The following is a 17,358-nucleotide window of genomic DNA, read 5'->3' as shown; positions in this document are numbered from 1 at the left end:
GCCGCTGCCCTGCGGAGCGCGCGGCGTCGGGATTGAGGGCCGTGCTGGGGGCGCCGGCGGCGGGGGTGCCCTTTCGATCCCCGCTTTCTGCCCTCCCACAAAGCCAGCGCCAAGTAATTTTAGAAGCGGCCGTAGCGACCTCAGGGCCTTTCTCTTCGGCTTGACCCCCTGAGGGGTCCGGATCCCCGGCGGGCCGGAGAGGGAAATTTACATGTCGAGCGTGACTACTCGAAAGGGCGCAGCATTTTCTCCTCCGCTTGGCCTGGGTGTCCCCCGGATGGGTAGGTGGCGGGAACTCGGTGTGCAGGCTGGGGGTTTAAGTGTGACTGATGGAAATTATCGACTGTCACGGCGAACGGTGAAGGAGGGCAACTGCGGGTGGAAAAAAGTTCCCCACAGGGCTTTCTGGGGCCGGTGCATTTGCAGTGGCTGTTTTATTTTTGCAGGGCTGGGAGATGGGAGGGAGAAGACGCTGGCCCCGCTGACGTTGGGTCCTCCGTGCGCAGCGGAGGCCAGGGATGCGCGGGGACACGCGACCAGAGTCCTGAGACAGTCTGGTTTGAGCTGTCATGAAGGGGCCATGTGACCTCCCGCAGCCAGCTTCCTCCTCGCGACAGCAAAAGGCTAGCATCAGGGCTGGTGGAACGTTTTCTTTTTATGCTTTTGTGTTTGAGAGCTGTGGACCCGCCGTCTGCATCTGCCTCTTCCTAGGACTCTGCCGGCCTGGCCCCCGGAGGTGTGTGTTGACCCGGTGAGCTACAGAAAGGGCCCTTTCAGCTCAGAAATTTAGTATTTTGCACGGAGTTATGGCTGACCTGCCAGCGTCCCTTATGAATGCAGTATGACTGTTCACTCCTCATTCATCCGAAATTTCATAGCTTTTGGGCACCCGTGGCTGTGTGCAGTGCAAGCTCTTACGCCACACCTACGAGTTGAAAGGAGGCAGCGGGTGTGCCCAGCGGCTGCGCGTTCCGCCTGACCTCCCCCGTGAGGTATCTGCTTTCTAGACTGTTGCCTTTGCCAGAGTGGCAACTGGCTTCTTTTGATACCAGGGCAGTTTTTCTTTTGGTTTCCTTCCTTCCTTCCTTCCTCCCTCCCTCCCTCCCTCCTTTCCTTCCTTCTTTCTTTCTTTCCTCTCTCCATCCATCCTGGGAATTGAACCCAGGGCCTTGGCACTGAGCTACATCCTCACTCTTTTTTTTTTTTTGGTCTTTTTTGAGACAGGGTCTCACTCTGCAGTTCATGCTGGCCTTGAGCTCACTTTGTAGCCCAGGCTGGTCTCGAACTCGCAACGATCCTCCTGCCTCAGCCTCCCGAGTGCTGGGATTACAGGCGTGCACCACCACGCCCGGCTCTCTCTTTTAATTCTTTAAATTTTGAGACAGGGGTTTCCCTAACTTGTGATCCTCTTGTTCCAGCCATCCTGAGGACTGGGATTACAGATGTGCGGCACCACACCCTACTGATTTCTTCCAGTTTCTTTGCATGGAGTGGGACTAATTTTTGAGAGAACAGGTATTTCAGGAAGTTTTCATGTTGGCGGTTCTTTTTGGATGGTTGCATTGCAGTTGGACTTTCACAGTGTGGCCCTTCGGGCTGGGATTAAACAGCTGTTAAGATGTTTCAAAGATGCTTATAAAAATCCCTGGCTGGAATACTGCGGGGGCTTTAGACACTTCTCTTGCCACACTGCCTGTCACATTTGTGGAGCAGTGTGTGGTAGGCTTAACCTTGCAGAAGTGAGATACGTGGCCCAGGGACAAGCTCACGTAGCCTGCCACGGTCCCTGTCACCATCCATGTCCTGTCCGTCTGTTCACTTGTCCATCTCCTCATTAACTTTGTGTCAGGTGCTCTGAACAGATCCTTCTTGAGTAAAGCCCAGTGTCTTGCACCCGAGTTGTGTAGGGTCTGGTTTGCCGGCTGCTGCGGATCCTGAGTTGCCCACTGCCCCTCTCCCCGCATCAGAGTCTCTGAACAGAAGCCCAGGCTCCATCAGGGAACCATATCTGGTACCGTGGGTAGCTTAAGGAATTTTCTCATTTTGGCTAAGGAAATTAAAAGGCGGCAGTAACAATTTGCAATTATGTGGTGCTTTGTATCTGTCACGGGAAGCTTTTTAAAAACTTCATTTTATTTAATCTTCTTAGGCTTTTAAAATTTAAACATATTACAGCCTTCCCCTGACCTCTTTCCAGGCCCTGCCCATCTAAAGGTCTACATGCCAGTCAGTTGCATTAATTCATTTTCACATCCTGCTGTTCTTTCAGTTGTTCTCCGCTTTGAGGCGAGGCCCCAGTGGGCTTCCTTTTGCTCTTCTATTCTTTCATTTCTTCTCCAGGTTAAGCTGCGCATCGCGGCCTCTGGGGTTTAAAGGAGCCCTTTGTGCACAAAGTGGCACTGTTTTGTCTGTTTTTGGATTTGTTCTTTCCAACCTATTTTGTCAGAGGTTTTAGGTTGTCGGCTCTTCCATAACTGAGCTCTTCATTTGTACCTTTTCATAGACATTTCAGAATTTATTTTTTTGATTTATCTTTTGAGATGAGGTCTTGCTGTGTTGTTCAGGCTTGCTTCATTCAAGTCCTGGGCTAACGCGATCCTCCTGCCTCAGCTTCCTTCTGCCTTCAGTGTATTTAATGCATTTTTCAGTGTCTGCTTTGTGCAGGGCGCAGTATTAGTGGGCAGAGGCTGCATGGAGATTCCCGGCCCAAACCAAGCTCCCACTTGAGTTGGCAGGCAGATAAAACTCTGGAGTGGGGCAGGCTCCAGGGATGGTAGGTGTTGGGGTGGGAACTGAAACTCCCCGAGGCTGGGTGTGTTAGCTGCTCACACTGCCACAACAGTAGCAAGGGTGGAGGGGCTTAAGCAAGAGAAGTGTAGTTTTCACAGTTCTGGAGGTTGAGCAGTCCAAGGTCTAGGTTCTGGCCTATTTGGTTTCCTTCCCTCCTTCCCTCCTTCCTTCCTTCCCTCCCTCCTTCCTTCCATCCTTCCTTCCATCTATCCATCCATCCATCCATCCATCCATCCATCCATCCATCCATTTTCTTTTGTGGTTTTTGGAGACAGGGTCTTGCTGTGTAGTTCAGGTTCGCTTCAGACTCATTACATGGCCCAGGCTGGTGTCAGCTCACCCAAATCCTCCTGCCTCAACCTTCTGAGTGCTGCGATTACACAGACGTTGTCAACATACCCTACCTGGCTGGAATTCCATCACATTGTGGCCTCCTTCCACCCAGGACCTCATTTAGCCTTAATTACCCCATCAAGGGTCTCTAAATATAGTCTCTAAATATAGTCTAGGATGGGTGTGGTAGCACACACCTAGAATACCAGTGCTGGGGAGGCTGAGGCAGGAGGATCTCTGGGATTTAGAGGCTAGTCTGAGCTACATAATGAGTTCAAGGCCAGCCTAAACTACATAGCAAGGCCCTGCCTCAAAAAAACCAAGAAAAAAAAGTCATGTTGTAGGGGATATGAATGTTTTGTGGGGGCACATAGTTCACAGCAGTGCTATCTTTGAAGATGGGAGGGAACAAGGCACCTGGACACCTGGGGGAGGAGCCTTTGGAGGGGAGGAAGCAGTGGGTGCAAGGGTCTGGAGGGTAGGAGGAGAACACAGGCTCGGAGGTCTGACAAGGCCTGCAGGTGTCATGCTGAGCCGGTAGGAGCCAGCAGGTTGTTCTGAGTGAGGGAGGGTGAAGACTGGTTTCGCTTTTTGTGCCTCTGGCATACTAAGCGTATAATCTGTCACTGAGCTATATAACCAGCCCCAACTTAGCTTTATCTGTTTTTTTTTTTTCCTGCTTTTGGGATTGTAGCCAGGGCCTTCACACTGCGCTACATCCCCAACTTTATTTTTTATTCTGAGACAGGGTCTCAGTAAGTTGCTGGGGGCTGACTTTGAACTTGTGACCCTCCTGCCTCAGCCTCCCAAGTGTTGGGACTCCAGGTGTGCGCCACCATGCCTGGCTGAGCAGGTGGGCCCTGAGGTTGAGCCGAGGAGATTCGCTGATGATGTGACCATGGCCAAGGTACCTGAGTGGGTTCTGGGCACGGGAGCCAGTGATGCCAGCCTGACACAGGCAACAAGGGAACCTCATGCCCTGGAGTTCCTCCTCATCGGCAAGGCAGTCTCCCCCGGAGCCCCTTGTCACCCTTGTCTAAATTCTCTGTCGCAGCAGGTCAGGGTGGGCTTTAGTGCCCTGCGTGGAGTTCACTCCGGAGGGAGAGTGGCTTCTGTGGCCCAGGAAAGCCGTCCCCACTCATGGCTCCTTCCAGAGCTTTGGCAGGAGGCAGCTGGTGGCTGGGTTTCTGGTGCATCGACGTCGGTGCAGTCACCCAGCTAGCTCACTGTCCCTGTTCCACAAGAGGCGTTGCTCTGTAGCAGCCTCCTAGCAGGAAGGGGAGGCCTGTGACAGGGCCTGTGGGGTACTGCTCACGCAGGCGGGGTTGTGTTGGGCCCGATGGCGGGCAGGCGGGCAGGGGCTTCTGGTCCTTGTCTTCTCCGTGAAGGAACCGGAGCTTGGTGACTTCTCTGAGTTAATGTCCCAGCCTTGCGCTCTGCTTCTGGCCCTGAAGTTGTGAGCCCTCCAGGAGAGAGCCTGCTTCCCAGTCTACCAGCTCAGGTTCTGTGTTCCTGCTGGCAGAGAAGCCAGGCTCGGCCGGATGCGTGTGCCCTGCCCAGCCCTGCCGAGGTCGCTGAGTCACAGCAGCAGTGCCTGGGTGCAAGCCGCTCCCACTGCGGGGAAGCTGAGGACCTTGAGGTTCAGAGGGTGGGCAACTCCCAGCAGGTCAGTGCCGCTGAGTCCTGAGGGATTTGAGCCGGGCTGGGGGGAGTAAGCTCCAAGTTGGCCCCAGTCACACCGAGCTGATATTCAGGCCAGGGCATCCCAGGTGAGGGCACCTTCAGCCTGAGCAGAGGGTGAGGTGGAAAGCGGGGTGGGGGCATTGAGGTCAGCAAGGCTGAAGGAGTGGGAGTCTGTGTGTGTGTGTGTGTGTGTGTGTGTGTGTATGTGAGCCGTGTGAGGCGGAAGGGCCGCACTGATGGAGGAAAGCTGGGAGATTGCCAGGACCTGGGCAGTGGGGCGCTCTACAGGCAGCAGGCTCTGCTCTGCCTCCTTTGGCCTAGGGTTCATTCCTGAGTGGTGTTTTCCTGTATGAAGCCCAGCTTGGACTCTCCTCTGATTTCTCCCCCATTTATCCTCTTATAATTCTCAGGGACACAATTTTATTTTGAAACACTGGCTTCACTTGCTGAAGTAAATATATAGATATCAGCAGCTTATCCTGTTCTGTATGTATTTGAATAAGCTGGGAGGGATGGTGCACACCTGTGGTCCCAGTGCACACGTAATTCCTGTGTTCTGAGGCTGAGGCAGGAGGATTTTGAAGTCAAAGCCAGCCTGGACTACCTAGCAAGACTGTGTCTCAGAAAAAAGTGATTTCATTCCCTGAGCCATCATTTGTCACAGAAGTCTCTGTTTTGTGGATCCAAGGGCAGTCTTCACCTTGGTTTGAACTTGAAAGCACAGCTGCACCCTGGCCTTTGTGGAGAAAGTGTCTCCTACGTCCTGCTTTAGTTGGCATTTGAGCTTCCACCTCCTTCGTCCTCACTGTCTTTTCTGCAGCCCTGTTCAGATCCTCTGCTGCCTCCGAAGGCGAGTCCTCAGGCTGGGCGCTGTGGGAGATGCGGTGTGTTCGGGAGGCCTGTAGGGGCTGGAAGGTCCGCCTTTCCAGGACCGGTTCTTGTAAGGCTGCTCTCATACCCACAGCCGCGCTCGTGCAGGAGGCCTCGTGTGCAGCACACACCCCAGTCAGCCGCGCGTCCAGATCTGCTGCCACAGTCCCCGGGAGGCCCTGTGGGGAAGAGTGTGCGCCCTCCTTCCCAGGAGCACAGATGCGGTCAGCGCCCACACTCTACTCTGTGTCACACGTTTTTTTCTTCAGTGGCTCTTTACTATTTGATGACATTGCTTCTCATAGTCTTTTGCGAATGTGTGGTGTGGGGCTATGTGAACACGGCAGTGTGTGCAGGAGTGTAACAAGCATGACACCCTCTTTTAAGTCTTCTGTTGTGTCTGAAATTAATGTGAAATTTTTATGCTCCTCTGGAAACACCAGGGCTTGTTTTAAGATGGACATTTTCTTCTTTAATGTTTTCTTTTCTCCCCTTAATCTGTGAGCACAGTTGATGCTGCTAGACACGTTATATTTGGGCCTGGCCTCTACGCAGTTTGAAAAATATACTGTGAAAGATTTGTGGAAAGCTGGGTGTGGTGGCACATGCCTGCACTCGGGAGGCTGAGGCAGGGGGACTGCTGCAAGTTTGTGGCCAGCCTGGGCTACAGAGTGAGTTCAAGGCCAACCTGAACTACATGGTGTAAGACCTTATCTCAGAAAGCAAACAAAAAAAGATTTGTGGATTTTTTTGGCCTAAGTTGCATATTTTTTTTTTTAGGCTTTTAATTAAAATCTCTCATTTTTTTTTTCCCATGCTTTCTTTACCTCAAGATTTTGTATATACATTGTAATCACAAAATATGGTGACTGTATATATTTTTAAAACTTTATTACAGTAAAAGACACATTGCCATTAATCTCCTTGAGTACTTGCCTTGCCTTAGACATGCTTATCCCATCATTCTTGTCTGTCTGTCTTTCTTTCTTTTGACAAGGTCTCTCTCTGTAGTCCAGGCTCGCCTTGAACTCACTGTGTATGTAGCTCAGGCTGGCCAATCCTCCTGCCTCAGCCTCCTTAGTGCTGGGATTATAGGTGTGTGCCAGCATGCCTGGCCATTAATTTATTCTTGTTAATTAATTAATTTTTTATTCTTATTAATTTAAATACCTCTTTAATCACTGGCTTAGTCCTTGGGTCTGTTGTGGACTTTATTTTTATTCTATTTTGCTGTCTTTTCCTTTGCCATGATCTTTCTATGCCTGTGCTTGGTTTTCCCCATCTTTCCTCTCCCTTGGTCCTGGAGACTTCCTGTTTTAGTTAGGGTAGCTCGTGCTAGCCAGAACCTGAGGCCTACCAAAATAATAAGCACGTCTTCCTTGCTGACGTTTTTCTAGGTGGTTCTACTCGTAAGTGGTGACCTAGGGATCTAGGCTCCTTTCATCTTGGTACACAACTAACTTGAGGATGTGGCCCCGCGCGGTGGTGGCGCCTGCTGGTAATCCCAGCAGTTGGAAGGGTGAGGAAGAATTGTGAGTTCGAGGCCAGCCTGGCTACCTGGCAGGGCAAGGATAAGCCTGAGCTACACAGCGAGACCTTGGCTCAAAAAACCAAAAACTAAAGCAAAACAAAAGAACAGCTTCTACATTTGCCATGGAATTTTGTATATTAAAGATTTGTTTAGTGGGCCTGGTTGGAAGTAGTATTTTTTCTGGCCCTGTGGCCCTATCTCAGATACGGAGGGGCCAGGAAATGGAGCCTTTTTGTGTGTGTGTCTTGGAGGGAAATGAAGGAGCCCTGTGTCTGCGTGCTGCCTGGCCAAGTTGTTAGTTTTCAGTTGATCCCCTTTTGCGTTTCTTAGGTAGGCCATTGTGATGCTGCAGGGGGTCATTTTGTTGTTTTTCTCTCCTCTTAATGTGTTGTAGAGGACTCCACGAACAGACTTAAGGTGGTCGTTCTTTCCTTTCCTTTTTTTTTTTTTAATTTTTTGAGGCAGGGTCTCAGGAGACCAGGCTGGCTTTGAACTCACCATGTCAGCTCGCCTGCCCACCGAGGTCCTTTTCTTGTTCTGGTTTTTGTCTGAACTCAGTGTTCCCTGTCATGTCTGCAATACTCCGTCTGATCTTTACTGTGTTAAAGAAGTGTGCTGCTGTGTCACTGTCACTAAATCACAGTGGTAATTAATATACGTGGTGCTCTTCCCGATGAGGACAGCCGTGACCTTGCAGTTGACCCTGGAAGCCTTGTTTCCCGCTGGGTGGGGAGGATGACCTCGAGGTTTTCGCCAGCAGGTACCGGGGGAGCTGCTCCCTCTTTAGGCTCATCCCAAGGGCCAGTGGTTTTCAGCCCTCAGCTGCTTGCAGCTTTTGGAAAGGTTCTGATCTCAAAGAGAGGTCTTCTTCCACATCCCTGTTTCTTTTCCTTTACTTCCTTCGCTCTGTGAGCGCTGCCTCTCCACAGTGTGGGTGCCTTTCCTCCTTCCTCTGCGAGCCCCAGATCACTGTGGTGTGACTTCAGGCCTGGAGTCCCACTGCCTGGGGTTCCACTGCTGCTTCCTGTGATGGGTGCAGTCCTGCTTTCTACCCTTTCCCTTCGGAGTCCACTGAAGACACTATGCAGGGGCTGAGGACAGGGCGCAGGGAGCTCCCGGAACCCCGAGGGAGGCTGGAGGTGCCAGGGCACTGCGGCTGCACACCGGGCAGGCTCCCCTTTCCTGCTGGTGCCAGCTACCCGGGCTGGGGTAGGAGAAACCAGAGAGCCTCGGGGTGCTTTCAGCTTGCTTTTGACTCTCAGATCTCACACTTACTGTTCCGTTCCTTGAGATGTCCCACAACTCAGTGATTTTCCCGACTTCGTTTCGACTGACCCATTTTTGACCAAGAAGCGTACATCTCGAACAAAATTTCATAAAACTACCACATTGCCTTATATACTTCATATTCTGGTATTTTCTATTCCTATTTAGTGGAAAAAATACTTGGTTATGACACTCTACATTGATTTTTTTTTTCTTTTTAAAAATTTATTTTTTCATTTGTTTCTGGAGATAGTATACAGTTCAGGTTTATAGTTCAGGCTGGCCTTGAACTCACTGTGTAGCTCAGGCTGGGGTTGAATTTGCAGCGATCCTCCTGCTTCAGCCTCCTGAGTGCTGGAATTAGAGGCGTGTGCCACCATGCCTGATTTAATTTTTATTTTTCTTAATATGTGTTTGCTTTACCCAGTGATTTCATATTGGAAATGGGCACAAGTGCAAACATATCTTCATTCTTTTACTCCCCCAACCCCTGATCTCTTGGTCCCCTTTCCATTTGCAAAAGCTCCATTTCCCTAAATGGATTTTGTGATTTGGGTGTGGATACCTGGCTCTGAAGTGGGGCCTTTGAATTACAGGGGTTTATTCCTGCTCTCCTGTGGGAAAGAAACCACGTGAGATTCTACAGGAACAGCAGAAGGGGGTTCTGACGTTCAGGATAAATAAAAAAAGGCTTTATTGAGATGACTCATCTACTATAAAATTTGCTTTTTTAAAAAGACATTTCAGGAGCTGAGTGTGGTGGCGCATGCCTATAATTCCAATGCTGGAGGCTGAGACAGGAGGATCACTTCAAGTTTGAGGCCAGCCTGGGCTACAGAGTGAGTTCAAGGCCAGCCTGAACTGCATAGCAAAACCCTGTCTGAATGAGACAAAAAAAAACCACACACACACACACACACACACACACACACACACACACAAAAACCAGCAACAAAAAAAGTTGTAGATGTTTTTAGCATATCCACTGAGTTTTAAAGCCTCAGGTACGTAATATGAGGGCGTTTTTGTCACTCCAAGGAGAAGCAGGTCCCCGTTGGTAGTCTTATTCCACCTCTTCCCGGCAGCCTCTCTTGTACAGTCTCTTTCTCTGGAGTTGCCTGTTCTGGACATAGAACCATTTTGTTTACCCATTAATCAGTTGATAGGCATTGGATCATTTTCACATTTTGCCTAGTATAAGTAATGTTTCCGTCAATGTTTGTGGACAAGTGTTTATGTGATAAATCATCTGGTAATTTTACACCTCACATTTTAAAACAGTGTGGTGGTGCACGCTTGTAATCCCAACACTCTGGAGGCTGAGGCAGGAGGATTGCATGAATTCAAGGCCAGTCTGGGCTGTAAAACAAACCAAAATAACAGAACTGGGAGAAAATAAATTTCCTTTGTAAAATAACCAGTTCTTTTTAAAGAACTGCCAAATTATCTTTCAGAATAGGTACATCAAATAGGAGGCCTTTAGTTCTCCACATCCTCCCGTTTGATTTTTCATTCTTACCATCCTGAGGGTGCCAAGGGGCTTAATTTATGTTCCTTTATGACTGATGTGTTCTGCACCTGATTTGCATGTGCTTTTGGCCATTTATGTACAGTCTTTGGAGAACTCTTTCTTCAAATCCTTTGCTCATTTTAAACCGGGGTTTTTTATCGTTGCGTCATTAGAGTTCTTAACAGAATGAAGAACTTCTCAATGTTCTGCTTATAGTCTCTTAGGTGATATTTATAAATATTTACTGTCATTCTGGGAGTTATCTTTTTTCTTACTGGTGTCCTTTGAAGCGTAAATTTTTTTTTTAAAGAGCAGAATATGTTTATTGAGGGAAAGAGAACTTCTGTCCAAGAGAGGGACAGAAGGAGGGCCCGAGTGGGTTACCCCGCGTGAATGTTTTTAATTTTGATAAACTCACATTTGTCCATTTCTTCTTTGTGGCTTGTGCCTTTAGTGTCGTGTCTAAGAAGCCAAACCCAGCCCAATATTTATAAGGCTGACTTCCTGTTTTCTTCTGAGAGTTTTGTGCTTTTTAGCTCCTAGACTTCTGTAGTTGATTTTGAGTTACTTTATATTGTGAGGTGTGGGGGTCCAGCCTCATTGTTTCACAGTTATCGCAGCACTACTTGTTGAAAAGACTATTCTCTTTCCCCTGTGCAATTGTTCTGACCCTTTTGTTGAAATCTCATTAAGGTTTATTCTGGGTTGCATTCCAGATTAATCTACAAGTCTATCCTTATGCCAGTGTATACGTTTGTCTTTATACTGCACACTTAAATACCATGGCTGTGCTTTTAAGTTTTGAAATGAGGAAAAATGAGCCGTCCGGTTTTGTTCTTTTTCAAGATCATTTTGGCTATTCTGGTTCCTGTGTATTTCTGTATTAATTTCAGAGTCAGTTTGTCAGTTTTTGCCAAAGAGGGAGGTGGGATTTTGATAGTGACCATATTGAATAGGTAGATCACTGGGTGATACAGTTTTGCCAAGAATTACGTTGTTTGTTTGTGTTTCTTTGATTTTCGAGACCGGGTCTTGGTATATAGTTTAGGCTGGCCCTGAATTCCCGGCAGTCCTCCTGCCTCAGCCTCTCCTGAGTGCTGGGACTATCACTGTCAATGTGCTCCACCATGCCTACTTTTATGTTTGTTTTGCGTGCTGGGAATAGAACCTAAGGCCTTGGGCATGCTAGGCAAGTGCTCTACCACTGAGCTCTACCATCAGCCCCAAGAATCACTGTTTTTTGAGCCCAGATTTTGCTGTGTAGCCCAGGCTGGCCTTGAAGTCCCAGCAAGCCTCAGCCTCAGCCTCGGCCTCCCGAGTGCTAGAATTACAGGTGTGTACCTCTCTGCTCGATTTGAGAGTCACATTTTAACTGAAGATTTTGCTGAGACAGTATTTATGTGGACTAGGAGCAGAGTGTTCTGATATTTTCCCCTAGCTTAGTCTACTCAATTTTGTGTTTTTGATTTTTTAACTTTTTAGCTTACCGCTAGGCTCATGCCTGTAATCCAAGAACTCTGGGAAGTTGAGGTAGGAGGATTGCAAGTTCAAGCACAGCCTGGTGACTTAGTGAAACCCTGCCTCAAAATAAAATATAAAAAAGGCCTGGGGATGTAGCTTGGTGTGAGGGCCCTGGGTTCAAGCCCTAGCTCCTCCAAAAAGGGAGTGGGGCTGGGGATGTAACCTAGTGCGAAGGACATGGCTTCGGTCCCCAGCACAGCAGCGGGAAATTGCTGGACCTGGCCCACTGAGTTGACTTCTCTACTCTGTCCTTTACTCTTACATTTTGTTCATCATCTGGTTTGTTGTTGTCATCATTGTTTGAGATCCAGGTCTCACTATGTAGCTCAGGCTGGCCTTGAACTCACTGCGTAGCCCAGACTGTTCTCAGCCTCAGTCTTCCTGCCTCAGCCTCCGGAGTGCTGGGATTACAGGTGTGTGGCATCACTCCCAGCTTATCTACTGGATTCAGTGGTCCTCACCATGATGGCAAATTGGAGTCACGTAGGGAACTCCAGATGCCTGACCTCATCCCTGAGAGTGATCTGTAGTTTGATCAGGGGTTTGACCTGAGTGTCAGAGTTTTAAAAAATCTTCCAGGAGAATTCAGTGTTCGGCCAGTGTTGAGAACTCTAAGCGAGCTAAACCTGAGATTCAAACCACCTTTAAGCTTTTGTGTAGTTGGCTGAACACCTGATGGGATGGAGATGTCTGGTTCTCTGTGGAGCACCTCTGGTGACCATGTTTACTTCTTTTTTTGTTTGTCTGTTTGTTTGTTTTTTTCCCAGTACCGGGAATCGAACTCACGACCTTGTGCTGAACTCACCACTGTGCCGCTGAGCTAAATCCCCAGCCCCGATCGTGTTACTTCTGTCTGTGTCTGCACAGCCTCTTGATTTAACGTGATCACTGATGTTGTTCTCCCACGAAATTATGCGCTCTTACAGTTGACCTTCCCTGGGAGTGTAGATGTGTCCCTGGTCCACCTAGCAGAGATGAGAACACCTAGACAGTGTCATTTCTCTGGAAGTTTTGTCCTTTTGGCCTTTTTTTGCAATTAGAAATGGACTGAGGAAAAGCATACAGGAAACTCACAGCTGTGTTTAAGAGCCGCCATGAGGAAAACCCTAAAAGTGCTGGTTGGAAGGATGGGAAGCTGTTGGTCAGAATTTTATTTTTATTTTTATTTTCTGGTTTTTCTCTGGTACCGGGAACCGAACTCACGACCTTGCGCTTGCCAGGCAGGCGCTTTTGCCGCTGAGCTAAATCCCCAGCCCCTGTTGGTCAGAATTAAGATCAGAATTACCAGAAAAATATCTGAAGTAGGACTGATACCCTGCCTTGGAGATACCAAGAAATATTAGGATTGTGGCAAAACACTTCTACATAAAGTAACCTGTTTTACCCACTGAATATTCTTTTCTAAAGTGCTTTTTTTAAAGTTGCATTACTGTATATAACATAAAATTTAACATTTTAAGTGTACAATGCAGCAGCATTTAGAGCATGCACGATATTGCACGATGACCACTGAGTTCCTGAACATTTTCACCGCCTTGAAAGCAGACCTGCAGAAAACTCTGCGTTCTCTCCTGTGCCCAGCCCGGCAGCCCAGTCCTCCCTCTCTGCGTAGACACCGCTTCTGGACAGTTTTGTGGACCTGGAATCAGAACGGGCAGCTCTGAGTCTGGCCCCTTTCACTGAGTGTCTCCAAAGCTCAGCGCTGCTTAGGCCGTGTCCGCTGTGTGTCCCTGATGGTGGGTGCAGTGCACTGTGGTCAGGCCACGTTGCTAGTCCCTTCACACTGTGTGGACACTGGTGTGTCCCACCTTTCAGCCGTGGCCAGGAGCCCCACGTGGGCACTGCACAAATTCTACTTGAACATATGTTTTCAGTTGCTCTGAATATACACCTAGCGGTACGATTCTAGGCCATGTATTTAACTTTTTGTTGTCTTTAATTATGCACATGAAATGATACCTCATTGTGCTTTTGATTTGCATGTCTGTGATAACTAATGATCTTGAGCATCTTTTCATGCCTTGCTGTCCATCTGTGAATCTGTTTTGAAGAGATGTTTACTAAAGTCCTTTGCCTGTTTGTGATTTGTTGATACAGAGTCTTGCATATGGCGCAGGATGGTCTTGGACCTGCAGTCCTCCTGCCGCTGCCTCCCAAGTGGTGGGGTTCCAGGCATACCGGGCTTGCCCATTTTATAACTGGGTTGTCCTTTTATTGTTGAGCTATGAGTTCTTGTATCTGTCCTGAACATTAGGCTCTTATCAGGTACATGGTTTGCAGATGTTTTCTCTCATTGTGCATGTTGTCTTTCCATTTTTATGACAGTGTCTTTGATATGTGCTATGTTTTAGATTTTTGTTGTTTTTTTTTGGTACTGGGAGTTGAACTCAGGACCTTGTGCTTCCCAGGCGGATGCTGTGCCGCTGAGCTATCTCCCCAGCCTCTACATTTTAGATTTTGGTGAAGTCTAATTCATCTTTTTCTCTATTGCTTGTGCTTTTGGTGTCATATCTAAGAGCCCATTGCCAATTACAAGTCCTTTACTTCTATCTTCTAAGAGTTCTGTAGTCGTAGTTTTACATTTAGGGATTTGAACCATTTTGAGGTAGGAATTCAGCTTTATTCCTTTGCCTGTGGCTGTCCAGGTGTCTCGACCACTTGCTGAAGAGACTTTCCTTTCCTGCTGGAATGGTCCTGCTGGCCACTGACACTCATCTGGATTTACAGTATTCGCGATGGCATAAGCTGGCTAGTGTGGCTGTGTAGTAAACTTTTTGTAGTATTTTGGAATCTGGAAGTGTGAAACTTCAAACTTCATTCTTTTTTCTCAAGATCATTCTGGCTACTTGACATCCCTGTAGTTCCATAAGAATTTGAGTATCAGTATTTCTACTTTTTTTTTTTTTTTTTTTTTTTTTGAGGCAGGGTCTTGCTATGTAGTTCAGGCTGGCCTTGAGCTCACTTTGTAGCCCAGGCTGGTCTCGAACTCACAACAATCCGCCTGCCTCAGCCTCCCAAGTACTGGGATTACAGGCGTGTGCCACCATGCCCAGCAGTATTTCTACTTCTTGAAATGCATATGTGGGGTATTCCACCAAAACAGTGTATACACACTTCAGCAGTTCCTCATGCTAACAAATGCCTGGAAGCTAACTTTGAGCACCTCTTGTAATCATATAGGCCAGAAGTAACTTGTATTAATCTCGTGATGTGTTAGTACATTTAGTGTTAAAATATTTATACACGATTTTCTTTTTTTTTTCTGAGGCAGGGTCTCACTATGTAGTGCAGGCTGGTCTTGAACTCATGGCAATCCTGCCTCAGCCTCTGAAGTACTGGGACTTCAGGCCTGTACCACCATCCAGCTAGGAATCTGTTACATGGAGGCCAGTAAGCATACTTGAGAATGAAAGTTCTGCTTTTAAGTGTCCAGGTGGACCCCTCGGGTCTTCCCCCTTGGAATGCCCGCAGTGCTGCAGTCCCCACATCTGGTGCATGTTAGGAAGGGTGAGTAAATCATTAGGTCTTTAAAGCATGATTTGAACAACTCATTTATGCTATGTCACTTGACAAACCCTGTACTGCTGGGTATTTAGCTTGTGAGCCCCTTTTGCTGTGTAATACAGTGCTCATCAGCCTTGTGTACAAAACTGTGTACTTTTTTCTGATTATTTCTTTAAATTTTTGAGAGAGACCTCACTTGCATGTTTAAATCTTTGACACATAGGCTACATATCAGGTACCGCCAGCATTTAGGCTAACGCATTGAGAATCACTGCTACCCTTAAACTTTTTTATTTTTTTATTTTTTGCTTATTTGCCTAAAGAATAGGGTTACCATGTTTATTTTGTTTTTCATAACTAGAGAGTTGGAACACTTCACTGATTTTTTTTTTTTTTGTCCACTTGCATTTTATTTGCTTTATTCATTTTCTTTTACAGGTTTTCCTTGTCTTCTTTTTGTCTTTTTTTCTGGTAATGCATAACAGATTTTGTTTTCTTTTGAGACACTGACTCACTGTATATTTTAGGCTTGCATGAACTCATACATACCCTAGGCTGGCCTCAAACTCGTGGAGATCTTCCTGCCTCAGCCTTCTAAGTGGAGATTAGAGGTGTGTGCCACCACACCTGGCCTATAATAACTTTTTTTTTTTTTTTTTGTCTTTTGGAGACCCGGTCTCCCTAAGTAGTTTGGTCTCCCTAAGTAGTTCAGGCTGGCCTTGAGCTCACTTTGTAGCCCAGGCTGATCTCAAACTCACAGTGATCGTCCTGCCTCAACCTCCTGGGTGCTGGGATTACAGACATGTGCCACCACGCCTGGCATATTTTCCACATTTAGTCTTGGAATTTTTTTTTTTTTTTTTTTTTTTTTTTTGGTCTTCTTGAGACAGGGTCTCACTTTGCAGTTCAGGCTGGCCTTGAGCTCACTTTGTTGCCTAGGCTGGCCTCAAACTCCCAATGATCTTCCTGCCTCGGCCTCCCGAGTGCTAGGATTACAGGCATGCGCCACCACACCCGGCTTTAGTCTTACAATTTTTTAATGCATTGGAGAACTAAGTTATATTCATAGATAGTTTTGGATTTAGCTTTTTAATTAGAAATTTCATTTTTTAGACTTTAAAGTTGCAAAGGAAACATTTTTCTTAAGGATGACTAGACGTCTTTCAGAATATGATTTTATTTAAAGTACTTTTTTTTAAAGATTTCATATTTGCTTGTCTATTCTGATATGCTTGACATAACCAGCAGCATTGGGGAGGGGGAAAGAGCCAAACTTGAAGATTTTTCAGTGTCCAATAACTGTGAACTCCAGCCATGCAGTTTGGAAGATGAAGCTGTTACTCCAGATAGGGCTAGTAGGTTTCATTTACGGGCTTTTTGTTTAAAAATGAACTTCCTTTGTGTTTGTCTCCCTGGAAACGTGTCCTAACTAGGTTTTAGGGCACATTAGTCTTTCTGACGCCTTGGGGTTGTAGACAGGAAGTTACTGTTTGCAGCTCTCTGCGTCTGTCAAGCGTCACCACACAGGGCTCAGCGCCCTCCCGAGTACTGTCTGCTGCTTTCCACCACAAGGAGAAGTGAGAGGGCTATGGGTTCTGTTTCTCCAGCCGCTTCTAACTGAGTGTGGATCCCCCGCACCCCGGCCTGCCCTGGGAGGCCAGGCCTGCGATTTCTGAGCCCCTCTCCCTGTTGGTTGTCTCCCACCTGCTTTGGAGCCGTGCTGGGCAGGGTGCCGGGTCCACCGGGAGTGCAGCTGGGGGAACAGCGTGCCCAGGACTTGGGCAAGACCATTTCTAGGTCTTTCTGGTTCTGAGTTCGAAATTCTGACCCTTTAATATGGTTATTACCTAATCATGGTCACCCCAGGACCTTTTGGGAAGGGTTTTAGAAGTTTGGGGTTATTTAGAAATTTATTTAAACAGCCTTTTTTAGTGTAGCTGAAGGTTGACAGTGCTTATTCACATGCAGAGGCTTCTTACATTAATGGATAAGCAACCATGTGTTACCGAGTTTGATTTATTGCCCCGGTAATTGCTGTTGGCCTGTGTTTTGTGTGTATGTGCGCATGTGTGTGTTTGAGTCAGGGTCTTTCTATGCAGTTCAGGCCGACCTTGAACTTGTTATATAGCCCAGGCTTGGACTTGTGGCGATTCTCTTGCCTCACCCTCCCAAGTGCTGAGATTACAGGCCTGTACCGCCATGCCTGGCCTTGCACTGTTTTTAACTTTATCATTTTGTTAGGAATATAAATCAAAGCATTACTACCATACTGAGATCTTCACATAATTCAGATTGGCAGAACCCCCATTCCCTCCCCAACCCTGTTTTTCTAGAATTGAGTTTATTGTCC

At 47.4% G+C, this 17,358-nt stretch overlaps 1 protein-coding gene across 1 annotated transcript in view; it reads left to right on the top strand.

The window, feature by feature from the left end:
- Positions 1-115: 115 nt before the first annotated feature.
- Slc23a2 (solute carrier family 23 (ascorbic acid transporter), member 2) overlaps positions 116-17,358 on the top strand; it is a 112,592-nt gene continuing 95,349 nt past the window's right edge. The window contains exon 1 of the mRNA XM_005380823.2: positions 116-281. The gene's annotated coding sequence lies outside the window, so the exon portion shown is untranslated. The remainder of the gene's footprint in view (positions 282-17,358) is intronic.

Source organism: Chinchilla lanigera, unplaced genomic scaffold (genome assembly GCF_000276665.1).
Source record: "Chinchilla lanigera isolate Chin_1 unplaced genomic scaffold, ChiLan1.0 scaffold00014, whole genome shotgun sequence".
Classification (NCBI taxonomy): domain Eukaryota; kingdom Metazoa; phylum Chordata; class Mammalia; order Rodentia; family Chinchillidae; genus Chinchilla; species Chinchilla lanigera.
This window is presented reverse-complemented; position numbering and strand designations above follow the sequence as displayed.